At 48.6% G+C, this 23,038-nt stretch overlaps 1 protein-coding gene and 1 pseudogene across 1 annotated transcript in view; both read left to right on the top strand.

Annotated features, from left to right (window-relative positions):
- Positions 1 to 23,038, top strand: part of LOC149470578 (uncharacterized) — a 195,300-nt pseudogene that overhangs the window by 88,956 nt on the left and 83,306 nt on the right.
- LOC149470580 (endogenous murine leukemia virus Env polyprotein from Emv-2 locus-like) overlaps positions 4,424 to 23,038 on the top strand; it is a 43,260-nt gene continuing 24,645 nt past the window's right edge. The window contains exon 1 of the mRNA XM_089662443.1: positions 4,424 to 4,567. The gene's annotated coding sequence lies outside the window, so the exon portion shown is untranslated. The remainder of the gene's footprint in view (positions 4,568 to 23,038) is intronic.

Raw genomic sequence — 23,038 nt, 5'->3', positions numbered from 1 at the left:
ACTGAGGAACTTGGTAGGCTGCCTGCTTCAGGGGGGCCTGACCCTGCGTGTCTACCCGGTGGATAGTTGTGGTGGTGTAACCAGGCAAAGACGAGAACAGCCCTCGGTGTTCTTGGAGCAGTTGGCGGGCCTGTTCCTTGGGAGGCAGCCGTGTGCTGTTATCTACATCCGTTACACTCAGCTGGGACTGTCCGTCCCCCGGCACCCCTGGCAGAAGCCAGCAAGTGTTCCTTAACAAAATCATAATCCAAGCAGTAGCTGTCGGTTACAGTTCTGAATGCATCTGCAGCCCGACCGGTTAGCTTGCTGCTCAAAATGGGGACCCGGTCTTGGGCTGCCACACCATGGATGGTGCACAACCGTTCAAAGTCCTGAAGAAAGCTGTCAATGTCCCCATCCGCCTCTGAGAAAGTTTTAAAAACAGCGTAGGGAATTTTCTTTGGTCCGGTTGCAGTCTGGAGAAGGCGGGAGGTAATCCTCTCCCAGACCAAGTCCTTGGTTGATGACCGGGAGTGACTAAGCCGCAGTCTAGGGCCTTGGAAATCTGTTCGGAGGTGGGAGCGCTGCCGAACAGAGCCAAACGCCACTCCACCTCTTGTTGTAAATCCGAATGGTATAGGGGTCTCTGTGTGGTGCTAAGTGGGCCTGGTGTTTCAGGGGCTGATGAGCTGCTCTGTTCCTCTAACTCCTCCTGTGAAGCGGAGTTCTCTTCTGGCAGAGCAGTGTTTGCTTCAAGCATAGCGGAGGGTGCATCAGGTAAAGTGGGGTGCGCATCCGCTTGGTCTAGGGCCATAATCTCGCCCAACAGTTCCTCTCTGGTCTTGGAGCCAGCGATACCTCCCCGAGCAACAAGCAGGCTTTGGAGGGCTGGCTTCCGGAGGTCCCATATATCCATCTGGCTGAGCAGGGACGTCTCCGTGAAAAAGATGGGGTCCTGGTTGCTAGTTTGGACTTTCTCCGCAATGAGGAAAGATCCCACCGCTGCCAACCAATTGTGGCGGAACCATTCCGCCTGGGCTTCCTCGTGCAGAGCGATATGTCCCACCCAATGGTTCTCTTTTCCAGCAAGTCTTCCAGCACTCTCCCAAGGCAGATATTATACCTAAAAACCCTCCCTTTTGCTCTACCCAAAACCACGAGTCGGAACTTCGTGTAGGGTGAATAATGAATGACTCTTTATTAAACACAGCTCAGTATATACAGCTTCAACCCCACCCCCACCAGACAGCCTGGCACCGGGTTTTCCCCACCCACAACAAACCCAACAACTAACAATACAGTATGAACTCTATTAGAAGTGAAAGACTACAAGGTCACATTTCCCTAAACAGTGTAGAATGTCTGTGAAACATGTCCAGCTTTACAAAGGGGAGAAAACCAGAACAGAAAGGGCAAAATGTGATCACACAGGGACAGTTCCTCACACAGTGTTTTTACTGTGGCAGAGCGGCACCTGTCTTTTAACGTTGCTGTGCAAAACAGGTAGGAGGCGCCCGAGAGTCGTGTGCCCTCCCTACCGTCCTGTTGATGGAGGCAGCGGGAGGCCATCACCGGATCCCAGCCGGTCATTACCCGCCGACTCCCGGCGATTACCGGTAATCACTGACAGATAGCACGGCGGCAGTGTTTACATTGCAGCTCTGTCATCTGTCAGTTCAGAGCAGGCTGATCCTGAGAGAAGACTTTATCTCCCGGGATCAGCGTGTCCCTGTGCAGTACACACCCCCGCCCCCTAGTAAAACACTCCCCTCACACAGTTAACCCTTTCAAAAGTGAACCCCTTCCTCCCCAGTGCCATTAGTAGCAGTGGCAGTGTTTTTTTTTGCACTCATCACTGTATTGGTGTCACTGGGGATGTCAGTAACCCCAAGTCAGTTCCTCCCAGTGTCAGAATGTCCGCCGCAGTCCCGCCATAAGTCGCTAATCACTGTCATAAATCGCTGATCACCGCCATAAGTCGCCGATCACTGTCATAAATCGCTGATCACCGCCATAAGTCGCTGATCACTGTCATAAATCGCTGATCACCGCCATAAGTCACTGTTCACTGTCATAAATCGCTGATCACTGCCATAAGTCGCTGTTCACTGTCATAAATCGCTGATCACCGCCATAAGTCACTGATCACTGTCATAAATCGCTGATGACCGCCATAAGTCGCTGTTCGCCACCGTTAGTATAATTAAAAAAAAAAATCCCACTATCTTTCCCGCCATTTGTAGACGCTATAACTTTCACGTAAACCAATTCATTTACACGTATTGGGATTTCTTTTAGCAAAGACATGTCGCAGAATGCATTTTGGTCGAAATTTATGACTAAATTTGATTTTTACATTTTTTTACCGGACATGTTTTATAGCAAAAGTCCAAAATATTGTTTTGTTTTTTTTTCAAAATTCTCAGACTTTTTTTTATAGTGCAAAAAATAAAAACCGCACAGGCGATCGAATACCACCAAAAGAAAGCTCAATTTGTGGGAAAAAAAGGATGTAAATTTAATTTGGGTGCAGTGTTGCATGACCGTGCAATTGTCCGTTAAACTAGGCAGTGCTGTATAGCAAAAAAAGGCGTAAATTGCAGTATCTCTCCCATAGTCTGCAGACGATATAACGGTCACACAAAGCAATCAATATCCACTTATTGGGGTCCTTTTCCCATAAACATGGAGCGGGAGACATTTTGGTGAAATTTATAACTAACTTTGAGGTTACTTTATATATTTTATAGCTGAAAGTAACAAATATTGTTTTTCTTCAAAATTTTTGATTTTTTTTGTTTATAGCATGAAAAATAAAAAGCGCACAGGTGATGACATCCCAACGAAAGAAAGCTCTATTTGTGTGAAAAAAAGCACGTAAATTTTGTTTGGGTGCAGCGTTGCCCGACCGTGCAATTATCAGTTGAATTAGTGCAGCGCTGAGTAGCAAAAAGAGGCGTGGTCATTAAGGAGGGTAAGTCCTCCGGAGGGGGAGGGGTTAAGCAGAGCACCATTTTCAAGCAATATGGGGAAGAAAAAGGATCTTTCTGCTGCTGAAAAGAGTGAAATAGTTCGATGCCTTGGACGAGGGATGAAAACATTCGATATTTCAGGAAAACGTAAGCGTGATCATCGCACTATGAAGAGATTTGTGGCTGATTCAGAGCACAGACGGGTTGGTGCAGATAAAGGCACATTGAGGAAGATTTCTGCCAGATCCAGGCATCGGATCAAGAGAGCAGCTGCTACAATCCCATTACATAGCAGCAAACAGATATTTGAAGCTGCTGGTGCCTCTGGAGTCCCACGGACATCAAGGTGTAGAGTCCTCCAGAGTCCTGCAACTGTGCATAAACCTTCTATTCGGCCACCACTAACCAATGCTCACAAGCAGAAACGGCTGCATTGGGCAGAAAAATACATGAAGACTCATTTTCAAGCAGTCCTGTTCACTGATGAGTGCCGTGCAACCCTGGATGGTCCAGATGGATGGAGTAGTGGATGGTTGGTGGACGGCCACCCTGTTCCAACAAGGCTACGACGTCAGCAAGGCGGTGGTGGAGTCATGTTTTGGGCTGGAATCATGGGAACAGAGCTGGTCAGCCCCTTTAGGGTCCCCGAAGGTGTAAAGATGACCTCTGCAAAGTATGTGGAGTTAATGACTGACCACTTTCTTCCCTGGTACAGAAGGAAGAACTATGCTTTCCGTAATAAAATCATCTTCATGCATGACAATGCACCATCTCATGCTGCAAAGAATACCTCTGCATCAATGGCTGCTATGGGGATAAAAGGAGAGAAAGTCATGGTGTGGCCTCCATCCTCCCCTGACCTCAATCCTATTGAGAACCATTGGAGCATCCTCAAGCAAAAGATCTATGAGGGTGGGAGGCAGTTTACATCCAAACAGCAGCTCTGGGAGGCTATTCTGACATCTTGCAAACAAATTCAAGCAGAAACTGTCCGAAAACTCCCAAGTTCAATGGATGCCAGACTTGTGATCTGCTATCAGATAAGGGCTCCTGTGTTACAATGTAACGTGACCGCTTCAAATGTTTACAAAGTTACAATGTTGGGAAAAGTTTGATTGAAAGGCTTTTGATTTCAGTAAATCTGCTGCAAACACAACAAATGACAATTTTCAGTTCTTTACAACCTAGAAAGTGTTTGGAAACTTCCTGTGCGGAATAATCCGGAACACAAATCCTGTTATCATTAGGAGGTTTGTTCAATAAAATGTGAATTGTCCTCTTCATAGCTGATAACCTGAGAATTCTGCCGACTGATATTTACATCAATTATTGAGGGAAATGAGGAAATATCATTTGCAGAATCATTTGGAACACGGTGTAGTCTCTGCTCTCCATACTGCACCCTCTGTATTCATCAGTTATTTTCATGTTCCTCATTATGAGACCAACCCAGGAAATCCCAGTGTGAGATGTACGAAATGCTACATCCTGTACATGAAACACTTCCCTGTTTTCAGACATTTTACAGCTGGTTCCAACCAGTCAAACAGGTTCTCCGTCTCCATCTTATACACACGGCCACCAGCATGGGATCTCCTCCACTTCAGACCACATAGGTAAGTCAGGTTCCTATTCCTTAATAATATAATAGCAGGGTGTAGTGCTTAAACATCATCATCATATGATATGTCAAGCCTAATAAACAGCTTCTAAATATAATAAAACATCAATATATTAAAATAACAATCCTAAAAAACAAGTGAGAAAGTGACATAGTGCAAATACACACATAAAAGTGTATTGCGTCACTAATCAGTGACCCGCCATGTGCACGGTGTCAGGTATAGTCCAAATAATAAGGTGTCTATGGGTCTTCCAGATCCAAATGACTGGTCCAAATGGTTGGTGATAAGGGAAAGTGTAAAGACTGCGCACTCACCAGACGCGCAATCACACTGCGCATTTAGAGATATCAATCTCAAAGTAACAGGGTATCCAAAAAATCAACCGATTTTCGAACCGTCTATGGCGGGCATTTGTCTTTCTCTCTCTGTCTGTAAGCTTGATAAAGAGGGTCACCGCGTTCTCCAAATGTTGGAGGAACTAAACTGCTGATCTAGGATTTCAGTAAATCCGGCATCACAATCTACTTCTCAGTGTTGGTTTCCTCCTCATTGCCGGCCATCATTTGGGCCTCAGAATGGCTCCGGTATTCCCTCCTAGGAAGGACATTCAGGCCGATCTCCCACCATGTTCCTCTGATGTGTCCGAGACAGAATAACAGGAGAGACACCAGGAGAACCCGCTGGGACCTGACACTCCAAGAACCAGAGTTATGGTGGAGCGTAGACCCAGAAATGTCATCAGAATGCTGATACTCCTTCCTGGAGCCATTGCTTTGGCTCCACTTGTACTTCTACTTCCTCCGGGTTGAGGGGATAGAGGAGCAAGAGGGTATGAAGCTGGGTCCTGACACTCCGAGAATTCAGGGTTATGGTGGAGCAGAGACCCTTCCTGACCAATCTCCTCCCCGGGGCCTTTGTACTGCCTCCACTTGTACTTCTATTTCCTTCACATTGAGGAGATGGAGAATCAAGTGGAGGGTATGAACAGGGAAGATGTTACAAACAACAGGGCCCCATACAGCCAATCTGATAGGGCCCCTCCCCCCAAAAAAAGTTTAATATGATTTAGTTAGGAATGAACACAGTGAGTGCTCGGTACTGATCAATCATTCTGTTCATTCAGGAGAATAAGGGGCTGTTAAGTGTGACATATTTAGAGGACCTGTGCTCTTAGCTGTGGGAGAGAAGCAGAGGAGGGAAACCGGAAGTACTGCAGCGGTGGGGGGCCCCGGGCAGCAAAAGGAAACATATGGTGCACAGGGAAGGTGATGGGTGTGGTGGTGGGGCAAAGGGGGAGGGGCAATTACTGGAACTGATCCCTTGTATAGCTCTATCTGCAGCTGAAATCCGGCCAGAGAGAGGAGAAGAAGCCAACTTTCAGCTGCTGCAGAGAGAGCCGTACAGGGGATCGGTTCCAGTAATTGCTGCCCCACCGTGCCGATCACCCTCCCTGTCCTCATCTGATTCATTCCTGTACATACCAATCATTGTCATACCTCCGTACTCCTCTCCTGTACATACCGATCACTGTCATACCCCCCATACTCCTCTCCTGCACATACCCATCACTGTCATACCTCCACACTCCTCTCCTGTACATACCGATCACTGTCATACCCCCCATACTCCTCTCCTGTACATACCGATCACTGTCATACCTCCCACACTCCTCTCCTGTACATACCGATCACTGTCATACCTCCGTACTCCTCTCCTGTACATACCGATCACTGTCATACCTCCGTACTCCTCTCCTGTACATACCGATCACTGTCATACCTCTGTACTCCTCTCCTGTACATACCGATCACTGTCATACCTCTGTACTCCTCTCCTGTACATACCGATCACTGTCATACCTCCGTACTCCTCTCCTGTACATACCGATCACTGTCATACCTCCCACACTCCTCTCCTGTACATACCCATCACTGTCATACCTCCGTACTCCTCTCCTGTACATACCGATCACTGTCATACCCCCCACACTCCTCTCCTGTACATACCCATCACTGTCATACCTCCACACTCCTCTCCTGTACATACCGATCACTGTCATATCTCCGTACTCCTCTCCTGTACATACCGATCACTGTCATATCCCCCACACTCCTCTCCTGTACATACCGATCACTGTCATACCTCCCACACTCCTCTCCTGTACATACCCATCACTGTCATACCTCCGTACTCCTCTCCTGTACATACCGATCACTGTCATACCCCCCACACGCCTCTCTTGTACATACCCATCACTGTCATACTTCCACACTCCTCTCCTGTACATACCGATCACTGTCATATCTCCGTACTCCTCTCCTGTACATACCGATCACTGTCATATCCCCCACACTCCTCTCCTGTACATACCGATCACTGTCATACCCCCCACACTCCTTTCCTGTACATATTGTTCACTGTCATACCCCCCACACTCCTCTCCTGTACATACCCATCACTGTCATACCTCCCACACTCCTCTCCTGTACATACCGATCACTGTCATACCCCCCATACTCCTCTCCTGTACATACCGATCACTGTCATACCTCCACACTCCTCTCCTTTACGTATCCATCACTGTCATATCCCCCACACTCCTCTCCTTTACATACCCATCACTGTCATACCTCCACACTCCTCTCCTGTACATACCGATCACTGTCATACCTCCGTACTCCTCTCCTGTACATACCGATCACTGTCATACCTCCGTACTCCTCTCCTGTACATACCGATCACTGTCATACCTCCGCACTCCTCTCCTGTACATACCGATCACTGTCATGCCCCCCCACACTCCTCTCCTGTACATACCGATCACTGTCATACAACCCACACTCCTCTCCTGTACATACCGATCACTGTCATATCTCCACACTTCTCTCCTGTACATAACGATCACTGTCATATCCCCCACACTCCTCTCCTGTACATACCGATCACTGTCATAACCCCCACACTCCTTTCCTGTACATATTGTTCACTGTCATACCCCCCACACTCCTCTCCTGTACATACCGATCACTGTCATACCCCCCATACTCCTCTCCTGTACATACCGATCACTGTCATACCTCCACACTCCTCTCCTTTACGTATCCATTACTGTCATATCCCCCACACTCCTCTCCTTTACATACCCATCACTGTCATACCTCCACACTCCTCTCCTGTACATACCGATCACTGTCATACCTCCGTACTCCTCTCCTGTACATACCGATCACTGTCATACCTCCACACTCCTCTCCTGTACATACCGATCACTGTCATACCCCCCACACTCCTCTCCTGTACATACCGATCACTGTCATACCTCCACACTCCTCTCCTGTACATACAGATCACTGTTATACCTCCACACTCCTCTCCTTTTCGTACCCATCACTGTCATACCTCCACACTCCTCTCCTGTACATACCGATCACTGTCATACCTCCGTACTCCTCTCCTGTACATACCGATCACTGTCATACCTCCATACTCCTCTCCTGTACATATCCATCACTGTCATACCTCCACACTCCTCTCCTGTACATACCGATCACTGTCATACCTCCACACTCCTCTCCTGTACATACCCATCACTGTCATACCTCCACACTCCTCTCCTGTACATACCGATCACTGTCATACCTCCATACTCCTCTCCTGTACATACCCATCACTGTCATACCTTCACACTCCTCTCCTGTACATATCGATCACTGTCATACCCCCCACACTCCTCTCCTGTACACACTGATCACTGTCATACCTCCACACTCCTCTCCTGTACATACCCATCACTGTCATACCTCCGTACTCCTCTCCTGTACATACCCATCACTGTGATACCGCTACACTCCTCTCCTGTACATACCGATCACTGTCATACCTCCACACTCCTCTCCTGTACACACCGATCACTGTCATACCTCCACACTCCTCTCCTGTACATACCGATCACTGTCATACTTCCACACTCCTCTCCTGTACATACCGATCACTGTCATACTTCCGTACTCCTCTCCTGTACATACTGATCACTGTCATACCTCCACACTCCTCTCCTGTACATACCGATCACTGTCATACCTCCACACTCCTCTCCTGTACACACCGATCACTGTCATACCTCCACACTCCTCTCCTGTAAATACCGATCACTGTCATACCTCCGTACTCCTCTCCTATACATACCCATCACTGTCATACCTCCCACACTCCTCTCCTGTACATACCCATCACTGTGATACCTCTACACTCCTCGCCTGTACATACCTATCACTGTCATACCTCCACACTCCTCTCCTGTACATACCGATCACTGTCATACCTCCGTACTCCTCTCCTGTACATACCGATCACTGTCATACCTCTACACTCCTCTCCTGTACACACCGATCACTGTCATACCTCCACACTCCTCTCCTGTACATACCGATCACTGTCATACCTCCGTACTCCTCTCCTGTACATACCGATCACTGTCATACCTCTACACTCCTCTCCTTTACACACCGATCACTGTCATACCTCCACACTCCTCTCCTGTACATACCGATCACTGTCATACCTCTACACTCCTCTCCTGTACATACCGATCACTGTCATACCCCCCACACTCCTTTCCTGTACATATTGTTCACTGTCATACCTTCACACTCCTCTCCTGTACACACCGATCACTGTAATACCCCCCACACTCCTCTCCTGTACATACCCATCACTGTCATACCTCCCACACTCCTCTCCTGTACATACCCATCACTGTCATACTCCCCATACTCCTCTCCTGTTCATACCGATCACTGTCATACTCCCCATACTCCTCTCCTGTACATACCGATCACTGTCATACCTCCACACTCCTCTCCTGTACATAACCATCACTGTCATACCTCCACACTCCTCTCCTGTACATACCTATCACTGTCATACCTCCACACTCCTCTCCTGTACATACCCATCACTGTCACACCTCCACACTCCTCTCCTGTACATACCGATCACTGTCATACCTCCAAACTCCTCTCCTGTACATGCCGATCACTGTCATACCCGCCACACTCCTCTCCTGTACATACCAATCACTGTCATACCTCCGTACTCCTCTCCTGTACATACCGATCACTGTCATACCTCCACACTCCTCTCCTGTACATACCAATCACTGTCATACCTCTCACACTCCTCTCCTGTACATACCAATCACTGTTATACCTCCACACTCCTCTCCTGTACATACCGATCACTGTCATACCTCCCACACTCCTCTCCTGTACATACCAATCACTGTTATACCTCTACACTCCTCTCCTGTACATACCGATCACTGTCATACCTCCGTACTCTTCTAATGTACATACCGATCACTGTCATACATCCACACTCCTCTCCTGTACATACCGATCACTGTCATACCTCCACAGTCCTCTCCTGTACATACCGATCACTGTCATACCCCCCACACTCCTCTCCTGTACATACTGATGACTGTCATACCTCCACACTCCTCTCCTGTACATACCCATCACTGTCATACCTCCACACTCCTCTCCTGTACATACCGATCACTGTCATACCTCCGTACTCCTCTCCTGTACATACCGATCACTGTCATACCTCCACACTCCTCTCCTGTACATACCGATCACTGTCATACCTCCACAATCCTCTCCTGTACATACCCATCACTGTCATACACCCACACTCCTCTCCTGTACATACCAATCACTGTTATTCCCCCCCCCCACTCCTCTCCTGTGCATACCGATCACTGTCAAACCTCCGTACTCCTCTCCTGTACATACCGATCACCGTCATACCTCCACACTCCTCAGCTATACATACCGATCACTGTCATACCTCGACACTCCTCTCCTGTACATAACGATCACTGTCATACTGTACCTCCACACTCCTCTCCTGTACATACAGATCACTGTTATACCTCCACACTCCTCTCCTTTTCGTAACCATCACTGTCATACCCCCACACTCCTCTCCTGTACATACCGATCACTGTCATACCCCCCACACTCTTCTCCTGTACATATCGATCACTGTCATACCTCCACACTTCTCTCCTGTACATACCGATCACTGTCATACCTCCACACTCCTCAGCTATACATACCGATCACTGTCATACCTCGACACTCCTCTCCTGTACATATCAATCACTGTCATACCTCCCACACTCCTCTCCTGTACATACTCATCACTGTCATACCTCCACACTCCTCTCCTGTACATACCCATCACTGTCATACCCCCCACACTCCTCTCCTGTATATATCGATCACTGTCATACCTCCACACTCCTCTCCTGTACATACCAATCACTGTCATACCTCCCACACTCCTCTCCTGTACATACCGATCACTGTCATACCTCCGTACTCCTCTCCTGTACATACCCATCACTGTGATACCTCTACACTCCTCTCCTGTACATACATATCACTGTCATACCTCCACACTCCTCTCCTGTACATACCGATCACTATCATACCTCCGTACTCCTCTCCTGTACATACCGATCACTGTCATACCTCTACACTCGTCTCCTGTACACAAAGATCACTGTCATACCTCCACACTCCTCTCCTATACATACCCATCACTGTCATACCTCCGTACTCCTTTCCTGTACATACCCATCACTGTGATACCTCCACATTCCTCTCCTGTACACACTGATCACTGTCATACTTCCGTACTCCTCTCCTGTACTTACCGATCACTGTCATACCTCCACACTCCTCTCCTGTACACACCGATGACTGTCATACCTCCACACTCCTCTCCTGTACATACCGATCACTGTCATACCTCCGTACTCCTCTCCTATACATACCGATCACTGTCATACCTCCGTACTCCTCTCCTGTACATACCCATCACTGTTATACCTCTACACTCCTCTCCTGTACATACCTATCACTGTCTTACCTCCACACTCCTCTCATGTACATACCAATCACTGTCATTCCTCCGTACTCCTCTCCTGTACATACCGATCAATGTCATACATCTACACTCCTCTCCTGTACACACCGATCACTGTCATACCTCCACACTCCACTCCTTTACATTCCGATCACTGTCATACCTCTACACTCCTCTCCTGTACATACCGATCACTGTCATACCCCCCACACTCCTTTCCTGTACATATTGTTCACTGTCATACCTTCACACTCCTCTCCTGTACATACCGATCACTGTCATACCCCCCACACTCCTTTCCTGTACATACCCATCACTGTCATACCTCCCACACTCCTCTCCTGTACATACCGATCACTGTCATACCCCCCATACTCCTCTGCTGTACATACCGATCACAGTCATACCTCCACACTCCTCTCCTGTACATACCCATCACTGTCATACCTCCACACTCCTCTCCTGTACATACCTATCACTGTCATACCTCCACACTACTCTCCTGTACATACCCATCACTGTCATACCTCCACACTCCTCTCCTGTACATACCGATCACTGTCATACCTCCCATACTCCTCTGCTGTACATACCGATCACCGTCATACCTCCACACTCCTCTCCTGTACATACCCATCACTGTCATACCTCCGTACTCCTCTCCTGTACATACCTATCACTGTCATACCTCCACACACCTCTCCTGTACATACCTATCACTGTCATACCTTCACACTCCTCTCCTGTACATACCCATCACTGTCATACCTCCGCACTCCTCTCCTGTACATACCGATCACTGTCATACCCCCACACTCCTCTCCTGTACATACCGATCACTGTCATACCTCCCATACTCCTCTCCTGTACATACCCATCACTGTCATACCCCCCACACTCCTCTCCTGTACATACCGATCACTGTCATACCTCCGTACTCCTCTCCTGTACATACCGATCACTGTCATACCTCCACACTCCTCTCCTGTACATACTCATCACTGTCATACCTCCACACTCCTCTCCTGTACATACAGATCACTGTCATACCTCCACACTCCTCTCCTGTACATACCCATCACTGTCATACCCCCCACACTCCTCTCCTGTATATACCGATCACTGTCATACCTCCACACTCCTCTCCTGTACATACCCATCACTGTCATACCTCCCACACTCCTCTCCTGTACATACCGATCACTGTCATACCTCCGTACTCCTCTCCTGTACATACCCATCACTGTGATACCTCTACACTCCTCTCCTGTACATACATATCACTGTCATACCTCCACACTCCTCTCCTGTACATACCGATCACTGTCATATCTCCGTACTCCTCTCCTGTACATACCGATCACTGTCATACCTCTACACTCGTCTCCTGTACACAAAGATCACTGTCATACCTCCACACTCCTCTCCTATACATACCCATCACTGTCATACCTCCGTACTCCTTTCCTGTACATACCATTCACTGTGATACCTCCACACTCCTCTCCTGTACACACTGATCACTGTCATACTTCCGTACTCCTCTCCTGTACATACCGATCACTGTCATACCTCCACACTCCTCTCCTGTACACACCGATCACTGTCATACCTCCACACTCCTCTCCTGTACATACCGATCACTGTCATACCTCCGTACTCCTCTCCTATACATACCGATCACTGTCATACCTCCGTACTCCTCTCCTGTACATACCCATCACTGTTATACCTCTACACTCCTCTCCTGTACATACCTATCACTGTCTTACCTCCACACTCCTCTCCTGTACACACCGATCACTGTCATATCCTCCACACTCCACTCCTTTACATACCGATCACTGTCATACCTCTACACTCCTCTCCTGTACATACCGATCACTGTCATACCCCCCACACTCCTTTCCTGTACATATTGTTCACTGTCATACCTTCACACTCCTCTCCTGTACATACCGATCACTGTCATACCCCCCACACTCCTTTCCTGTACATACCCATCACTGTCATACCTCCCACACTCCTCTCCTGTACATACCGATCACTGTCATACCTCCACACTCCTCTCCTGTACATACCCATCACTGTCATACCCCCCATACTCCTCTGCTGTACATACCGATCACCGTCATACCTCCACACTCCTCTCCTGTACATACCCATCACTGTCATACCTCCACACTCCTCTCCTGTACATACCTATCACTGTCATACCTCCACACTACTCTCCTGTACATACCCATCACTGTCATACCTTCACACTCCTCTCCTGTACATACCGATCACTGTCATACCCCCCACACTCCTTTCCTGTACATACCCATCACTGTCATACCTCCCACACTCCTCTCCTGTACATACCGATCACTGTCATACCCCCCATACTCCTCTGCTGTACATACCGATCACCGTCATACCTCCACACTCCTCTCCTGTACATACCCATCACTGTCATACCTCCACACTCCTCTCCTGTACATACCTATCACTGTCATACCTCCACACTACTCTCCTGTACATACCCATCACTGTCATACCTCCACACTCCTCTCCTGTACATACCGATCACTGTCATACCTCCCATACTCCTCTGCTGTACATACCGATCACCGTCATACCTCCACACTCCTCTCCTGTACATACCCATCACTGTCATACCTCCGTACTCCTCTCCTGTACATACCCATCACTGTCATACGTCCGCACTCCTCTCCTGTACATACCCATCACTGTCATACCTCTGTACTCCTCTCCTGTACATACCCATCACTGTCACACTTCCACAATCCTCTCCTGTACATACCCAGCACTGTCATACCTCCGTACTCCTCTCCTGTACATACCCATCACTGTCATACCTCCGTACTCCTCTCCTGTACATACCCATCACTGTCATACCCTCCGTACTCCTCTCCTGTACATACCCATCACTGTCATACCCTCCGTACTCCTCTCCTGTACATACCCATCACTGTCATACCCTCCGTACTCCTCTCCTGTACATACCCATCACTGTCATACCTCCACACTCTTCTCCTGTACATACCCATCACTGTCATACCTCCGTACTCCTCTCCTGTACATACCCATCACTGTCATACCTCCGTACACCTCTCCTGTACATACCGATCACTGTCATACCTCCACACTCCTCTCCTGTACATACCTATCACTGTCTTACCTCCACACTCCTCTCCTGTACACACCGATCACTGTCATACCTCCACACTCCACTCCTTTACATACCGATCACTGTCATACCTCTACACTCCTCTCCTGTACATACCGATCACTGTCATACCTACGCACTCCTCTCCTGTACATACCCATCACTGTCATACCCCCCACACTCCTCTCCTGTACATACCGATCACTGTTATACCCTCCACACTTCTCTCCTGTACATACCCATCACTGTCATTCCTCCGTACTCCTCTCCTGTACATACCGATCACTGTTATACCTCTACACTCCTCTCCTGTACATACCTATCACTGTCTTACCTCCACACTCCTCTCCTGTACACACCGATCACTGTCATACCTCCACACTCCACTCCTTTACATACCGATCACTGTCATACCTCTACACTCCTCTCCTGTACATACCGATCACTGTCATACCCCCCACACTCCTTTCCTGTACATATTGTTCACTGTCATACCTTCACACTCCTCTCCTGTACATACCGATCACTGTCATACCCCCCACACTCCTTTCCTGTACATACCCATCACTGTCATACCTCCCACACTCCTCTCCTGTACATACCGATCACTGTCATACCCCCCATACTCCTCTGCTGTACATACCGATCACCGTCATACCTCCACACTCCTCTCCTGTACATACCCATCACTGTCATACCTCCACACTCCTCTCCTGTACATACCTATCACTGTCATACCTCCACACTACTCTCCTGTACATACCCATCACTGTCATACCTTCACACTTCTCTCCTGTACATACCGATCACTGTCATACCCCCCACACTCCTTTTCTGTACATACCCATCACTGTCATACCTCCCACACTCCACTCCTGTACATACCGATCACTGTCATACCCCCCATACTCCTCTGCTGTACATACCGATCACCGTCATACTTCCACACTCCTCTCCTGTACATACCCATCACTGTCATACCTCCACACTCCTCTCCTGTACATACCTATCACTGTCATACCTCCACACTACTCTCCTGTACATACCCATCACTGTCATACCTCCACACTCCTCTCCTGTACATACCGATCACTGTCATACCCCCCATACTCCTCTCCTGTACATACCTATCACTGTCTTACCTCCACACTCCTCTCCTGTACACACCGATCACTGTCATACCTCCACACTCCACTCCTTTACATACCGATCACTGTCATACCTCTACACTCCTCTCCTGTACATACCGATCACTGTCATACCCCCCACACTTCTTTCCTGTACATATTGTTCACTGTCATACCTTCACACTCCTCTCCTGTACATACCGATCACTGTCATACCCCCCACACTCCATTCCTGTACATACCCATCACTGTCATACCTCCCACACTCCTCTCCTGTACATACCGATCACTGTCATACCCCCCATACTCCTCTGCTGTACATACCGATCACCGTCATACCTCCACACTCCTCTCCTTTACATACCTATCACTGTCATACCTCCACACTACTCTCCTGTACATACCCATCACTGTCATACCTCCACACTCCTCTCCTGTACGTACCTATCACTCTCATACCTCCACACTACTCTCCTGTACATACCCATCACTGTCATACCTCCACACTCCTCTCCTGTACATACCGATCACTGTCATACCTCCCATACTCCTCTGCTGTACATACCGATCACCGTCATACCTCCACACTCCTCTCCTGTACATACCCATCACTGTTATACCTCCGTACTCCTCTCCTGTACATACCTATCACTGTCATACCTCCACACTCCTCTCCTGTACATACCTATCACTGTCATACCTCCACACTACTCTCCTGTACATACCCATCACTGTCATACCTGCACACTCCTCTCCTGTACATACCGATCACTGTCATACCTCCAAACTCCTCTCCTGTACATACCGATCACTGTCATACCCGCCACACTCCTCTCCTGTACATACCAATCACTGTCATACCTCCGTACTCCTCTCCTGTACATACAGATCACTCTCATATCTCCACACTCCTCTCCTGTACATACCGATCACTGTCATACCTCCCACACTCCTCTCCTGTACATGCCGATCACTGTCATACCTCCCACACTCCTCTCCTGTACATACCGATCACTATCATACCTCCGTACTCCTCTCCTGTACATACCGATCACTGTCATACCTCCACAATCCTCTCCTGTACATACCGATCACTGTCATTCCTCCGTACTCCTCTCCTTTACATACCCATCACTATCATACCTCCGTACTCCTCTCCTGTACATACCCATCACTGTCATACCTCCACACTCCTCTCCTGTACATACCGATCACTGTCATACCTCCACAATCCTCTCCTGTACATACCGATCACTGTCATACCTCCGTACTCCTCTCCTTTACATACCCATCACTATCATACCTCCGTACTCCTCTCCTGTACATACCCATCACTGTCATACCTCCGTACTCCTCTCCTGTACATACCCATCACTGTCATACCTCCACACTCCTCTCCTGTACATACCGATCACTGTCATACCTCCACAATCCTCTCCTGTACATACCGATCACTGTCATACCTCCGTACTCCTCTCCTTTACATACCCATCACTATCATACCTCCGTACTCCTCTCCTGTACATACCCATCACTGTCATACCTCCGTACTCCTCTCCTGTACATACCCATCACTGTCATACCTCCACACTCCTCTCCTGTACATACCAATCACTGTTATACCTCCCACACTACTCTCCTGTGCATACCGATCACTGTCAAACCTCCGTACTCCTCTCCTGTACATACCGATCACCATCATACCTCCGCACTCCTCTAATTAAACATACCGATCACCGTCATACCTCCACACTCCTCTCCTGTACATACAGATCACTGTCATACCTCCACACTCCTATCCTTTTCGTACCCATCACTGTCATACCCCAACACTCCTCTTCTGTACGTACCCATCACTGTCATACCCCCACACTCCTCTCCTGTACATACCCATCACTGTCATACCCCCCCACACTCCTCTCCTGTGAATACCGATCACTGTCAAACCTCCGTACTCCTCTCCTGTACATACCGATCACCGTCATAGATCCACACTCCTCTCCTGTACATACCGATCACCGACATACCTCCGCACTCCTCTCCTTTTCGTACCCATCACTGTCATTCCCCCACACTCCTCTTATGTACATACCGATCACTGTCATACCCCCCACACTCCTCTCCTGTACATATCGATCACTGTCAAACCCCCCACACTTCTCTCCTGTACATACCAATCACTGTCATACCTCCACACTCCTCAGCTGTACATACCGATCACTGTCATACCTCCACACTCCTCTCCTGTACATATCATTCACTGTCATACCTCCCACACTCCTTTCCTGTACACACCGATCACTGTCATACCTCCATACTCCTCTCCTGTACATACCGATCACTTTCATACCTCTACACTCCTCTCCTGTACACACCGATCACTCTCATACCTCCACACTCCTCTCCTGTACATACTGATCACTGTCATACCCCCCACACTCCTTTCCTGTACATATTGTTCACTGTCTTACCTTCACACTCCTCTCCTGTACATACCGATCACTGTCATACCCCCCACACTCCTCTCCTGTACCTACCCATCACTGTCATACCTCCCACACTCCTCTCCTGTACATACCGATCACTGTCATACCTCCACACTCCTCTCCTTTACATATCCATCACGGTCATATCCCCCACACTCCTCTCCTTTACATACCCATTACTGTCATACCTCCGCACTCCTCTCCTGTACATACCGATCACTGTCATACCTCCGTACTCCTCTCCTGTACATACCGATCACTGTCATGCCCCCCCACACTCCTCTCCTGTACATACCGATCACTGTCATACCCCCCACACTCCTCTCCTGTACATACCCATCAATTTCATACCTCCGCACTCCTCTCCTGTACATACCCATCACTGTCATACCTCTGCACTCCTCTCTTGTACATACCGATCACTGTCATACCTCCACACTCCTCTCCTGTACATACCGATCACTGTCATACCTCCACACTCCTCTCCTGTACATACCGATCACTGTCATACCTCCCATACTCCTCTCCTGTACATACCCATCACTGTCATACCCCCCACACTCCTCTCCTGTACATACCAATCACTGTCATACCTCCGCACTCCTCTCCTGTACATACCAATCACTGTCATACCCCCCACACTCCTCTCTTTTACATACCGGTCACTGTCATACCTCCGTACTCCTCTCCTGTACATACCGATCACTGTCATACCTCTACACTCCTCTCCTGTACACACCGATCACTGTCATACCTCCACACTCCTCTCCTGTACATACCGATCACTGTCATACCTCTACACTCCTCTCCTGTACCTACCGATCACTGTCATACCCCCCACACTCCTTTCCTGTACATATTAGTCACTGTCATACCTTCACACTTCTCTCCTGTACATACCGATCACTGTCATACCCCCCACACTCCTCTCCTGTACATACCCATCACTGTCATACCTCCACACTCCTCTCCTGTACATACCGATCACTGTCTTACCTCCGTACTCCTCTCTTGTACACACCGATCACTGTCATACCTCCACACTCCTCTCCTGTACACACTGATCACAGTCATACTTCCGTACTCCTCTCCTGTACATAAAGATCACTGTCATACCTCCACACTCCTCTCCTGTACATACCGATCACTGTCATACCTCCACACTCCTCTCCTGTACACACCGATCACTGTCATACCTCCACACTCCTCTCCTGTACATACCGATCACTGTCATACCTCCGTACTCCTCTCCTGTACATACCCATCACTGTCATACCTCCGCACTCCTCTCCTGTACATACCGATCACTGTCATACCCCCCACACTCCTCTCCTGTACATACCGATCACTGTCATACCTCCGCTCTCCTCTCCTGTACATACCAATCACTGTCATACCCCCCACACTCCTCTCCTGTACATACCAATCACTGTCATACCTCCACACTCCTCTCCTATACACACCGATCACTGTCATACCTCCTCACTCCTCTCCTGTACATACCGATCACTGTCATACCTCCCATACTCCTCTCCTGTACATACCCATCACTGTCATACTCCCCACACTCCTCTCCTGTACATACCAATCACTGTCATACCTCCGCACTCCTCTCCTGTACATACCAATCACTGTCATACCCCCCACACTCCTCTCCTGTACATACCGATCACTGTCATACCTCCACACTCCTCTCCTGTACATATCGATCACTGTCATACCCTCCACACTCCTCTCCTGTTCACACCGATCACTGTCATACCTCCACACTCCTCTCCTGTACATACCGATCACTGTCATACCTCCGTACTCCTCTCCTGTACATACCGATCACTGTCATACCTCCACACTCCTCTCCTGTACATACTCATCACTGTCATACCTCCACACTCCTCTCCTGTACATACAGATCACTGTCATACCTCCGTACTCCTCTCCTGTACATACCTATCACTGTCATACCTCCACACTCCTCTCCTGTACATACCCATCACTGTCATACCTCCACATTCCTCTCCTGTACACACCGATCACTGTCATACCTCCACATTCCTCTCCTGTACATACCGATCACTGTCATACCCCCCACACTCCTCTCCTGTACATACCGATCATTGTCATACCTCCGTACTCCTCTCCTGTACATACCGATCACTGTCATACCTCCGTACTCCTGTCCTGTACATACCGATCACTGTCATACCTCCGTACTCCTCTCCTGTACATACCGATCACTGTCATACCTCCACACTCCTCTCCTGTACATACTCATCACTGTCATACCTCCACACTCCTCTCCTGTACATACAGATCACTGTCATACCTCCACATTCCTCTCCTGTACATACCGATCACTGTCATACCCCCCACACTCCTCTCCTGTACATACCGATCATTGTCATACCTCCGTACTCCTCTCCTGTACATACCGATCACTGTCATACCTCCGTACTCCTGTCCTGTACATACCGATCACTGTCATACCTCCGTACTCCTCTCCTGTACATACCGATCACTGTCATACCTCCACACTCCTCTCCTGTACATACTCATCACTGTCATACCTCCACACTCCTCTCCTGTACATACAGATCACTGTCATACCTCCACACTCCTCTCCTGTACATACCCATCACTGTCATACCCCCCACACTCCTCTCCTGTATATACCGATCACTGTCATACCTCCACACTCCTCTCCTGTACACACTGATCACTGTCATACCTCCACACTCCACTCCTTTACATACCGATCACTGTCATACCTCTACACTCCTCTCCTGTACATACCGATCACTGTCATACCTCCACACTCCTCTCCTGTACATATTGTTCACTGTCATACCTTCACACTCCTCTCCTGTACATACCGATCACTGTCATACCCCCCACACTCCTTTCCTGTACATACCCATCACTGTCATACCTCCCACACTCCTCTCCTGTACATACCGATCACTGTCATACCCCCCATACTCCTCTGCTGTACATACCGATCACCGTCATACCTCCACACTCCTCTCCTGTACATACCCATCACTGTCATACCTCCACACTCCTCTCCTGTACATACCTATCACTGTCATACCTCCACACTACTCTCCTCTACATACCCATCACTGTCATACCTCCACACTCCTCTCCTGTACATACCGATCACTGTCATACCTCCCATACTCCTCTGCTGTACATACCGATCACCGTCATACCTCCACACTCCTCTCCTGTACATACCCATCACTGTCATACCTCCGTACTCCTCTCCTGTACATACCTATCACTGTCATACCTCCACACTCCTCTCCTGCACATACCTATCACTCTCATACCTCCACACTACTCTCCTGTACATACCGATCACTGTCATACCTCCGTACTCCTCTCCTGTACATACCAATCACTGTCATACCTCCACACTCCTCTCCTGTACATACCGATCACTGTCATACCTCCCATACTCTTCTACTCTACATACCGATCACCGTCATACCTCCACACTCCTCTCCTGTACATACCCATCACTGTCATACCTCCGTACTCCTCTCCTGTACATACCTATCACTGTCATACCTCCACACTCCTCTCCTGTACATACCTATCACTGTCATACCTCCACACTCCTCTCCTGTACATACCGATCACTGTCATACCTCCAAACTCCTCTCCTGTACATACCGATCACTGTCATACCCGCCACACTCCTCTCCTGTACATACCAATCACTGTCATACCTCCGTACTCCTCTCCTGTACATACCGATCACTCTCATTTCTCCACACTCCTCTCCTGTACATACCGATCACTGTCATACCTCCCACACTCCTCTTCTGTACATGCCGATCACTGTCATACCTCCCACACTCCTCTCCTGTACATACCGATCACTATCATACCTCCGTACTCCTCTCCTGTACATACCGATCACTGTCATACCTCCACAATCCTCTCCTGTACATACCGATCACTGTCATACCTCCGTACTCCTCTCCTTTACATACCCATCACTATCATACCTCCGTACTCCTCTCATGTACATACCCATCACTGTCATACCTCCACACTCCTCTCCTGTACATACCGATCACTGTCATACCTCTACAATCCTCTCCTGTACATACCGATCACTGTCATACCTCCGTACTCCTCTCCTGTACATACCCATCACTGTCATACCTCCACACTCCTCTCCTGTACATACCAATCACTGTTATACCTCCCACACTACTCTCCTGTGCATACCGATCACTGTCAAACCTCCGTACTCCTCTCCTGTACATACCGATCACCGTCATACCTCCGCACTCCTCTAATTAAACATACCGATCACCGTCATACCTCCACACTCCTCTCCTGTACATACAGATCACTGTCATACCTCCACACTCCTATCCTTTTCGTACCCATCACTGTCATACCCCAACACTCCTCTTCTGTACGTACCCATCACTGTCATACCCCCACACTCCTCTCCTGTACATACCCATCACTGTCATAGATCCACACTCCTCTCCTGTACATACCGATCACCGACATACCTCCGCACTCCTCTCCTTTTCGTACCCATCACTGTCATTCCCCCACACTCCTCTTATGTACATACCGATCACTGTCATACCCCCCACACTCCTCTCCTGTACATATCGATCACTGTCAAACCCCCCACACTTCTCTCCTGTACATACCGATCACTGTCACACCTCCACACTCCTCAGCTGTACATACCGATCACTGTCATACC

The sequence above is a fragment of the Staurois parvus genome, unplaced genomic scaffold (genome assembly GCF_062004578.1).
Source record: "Staurois parvus isolate SC_StPar_1 unplaced genomic scaffold, SC_StPar_1.0 ptg000038l, whole genome shotgun sequence".
NCBI lineage: Eukaryota > Metazoa > Chordata > Amphibia > Anura > Ranidae > Staurois > Staurois parvus.
The sequence above is the reverse complement of the archived record's forward strand: the minus strand, read 5'-3'. Positions and strand labels throughout refer to the sequence as shown.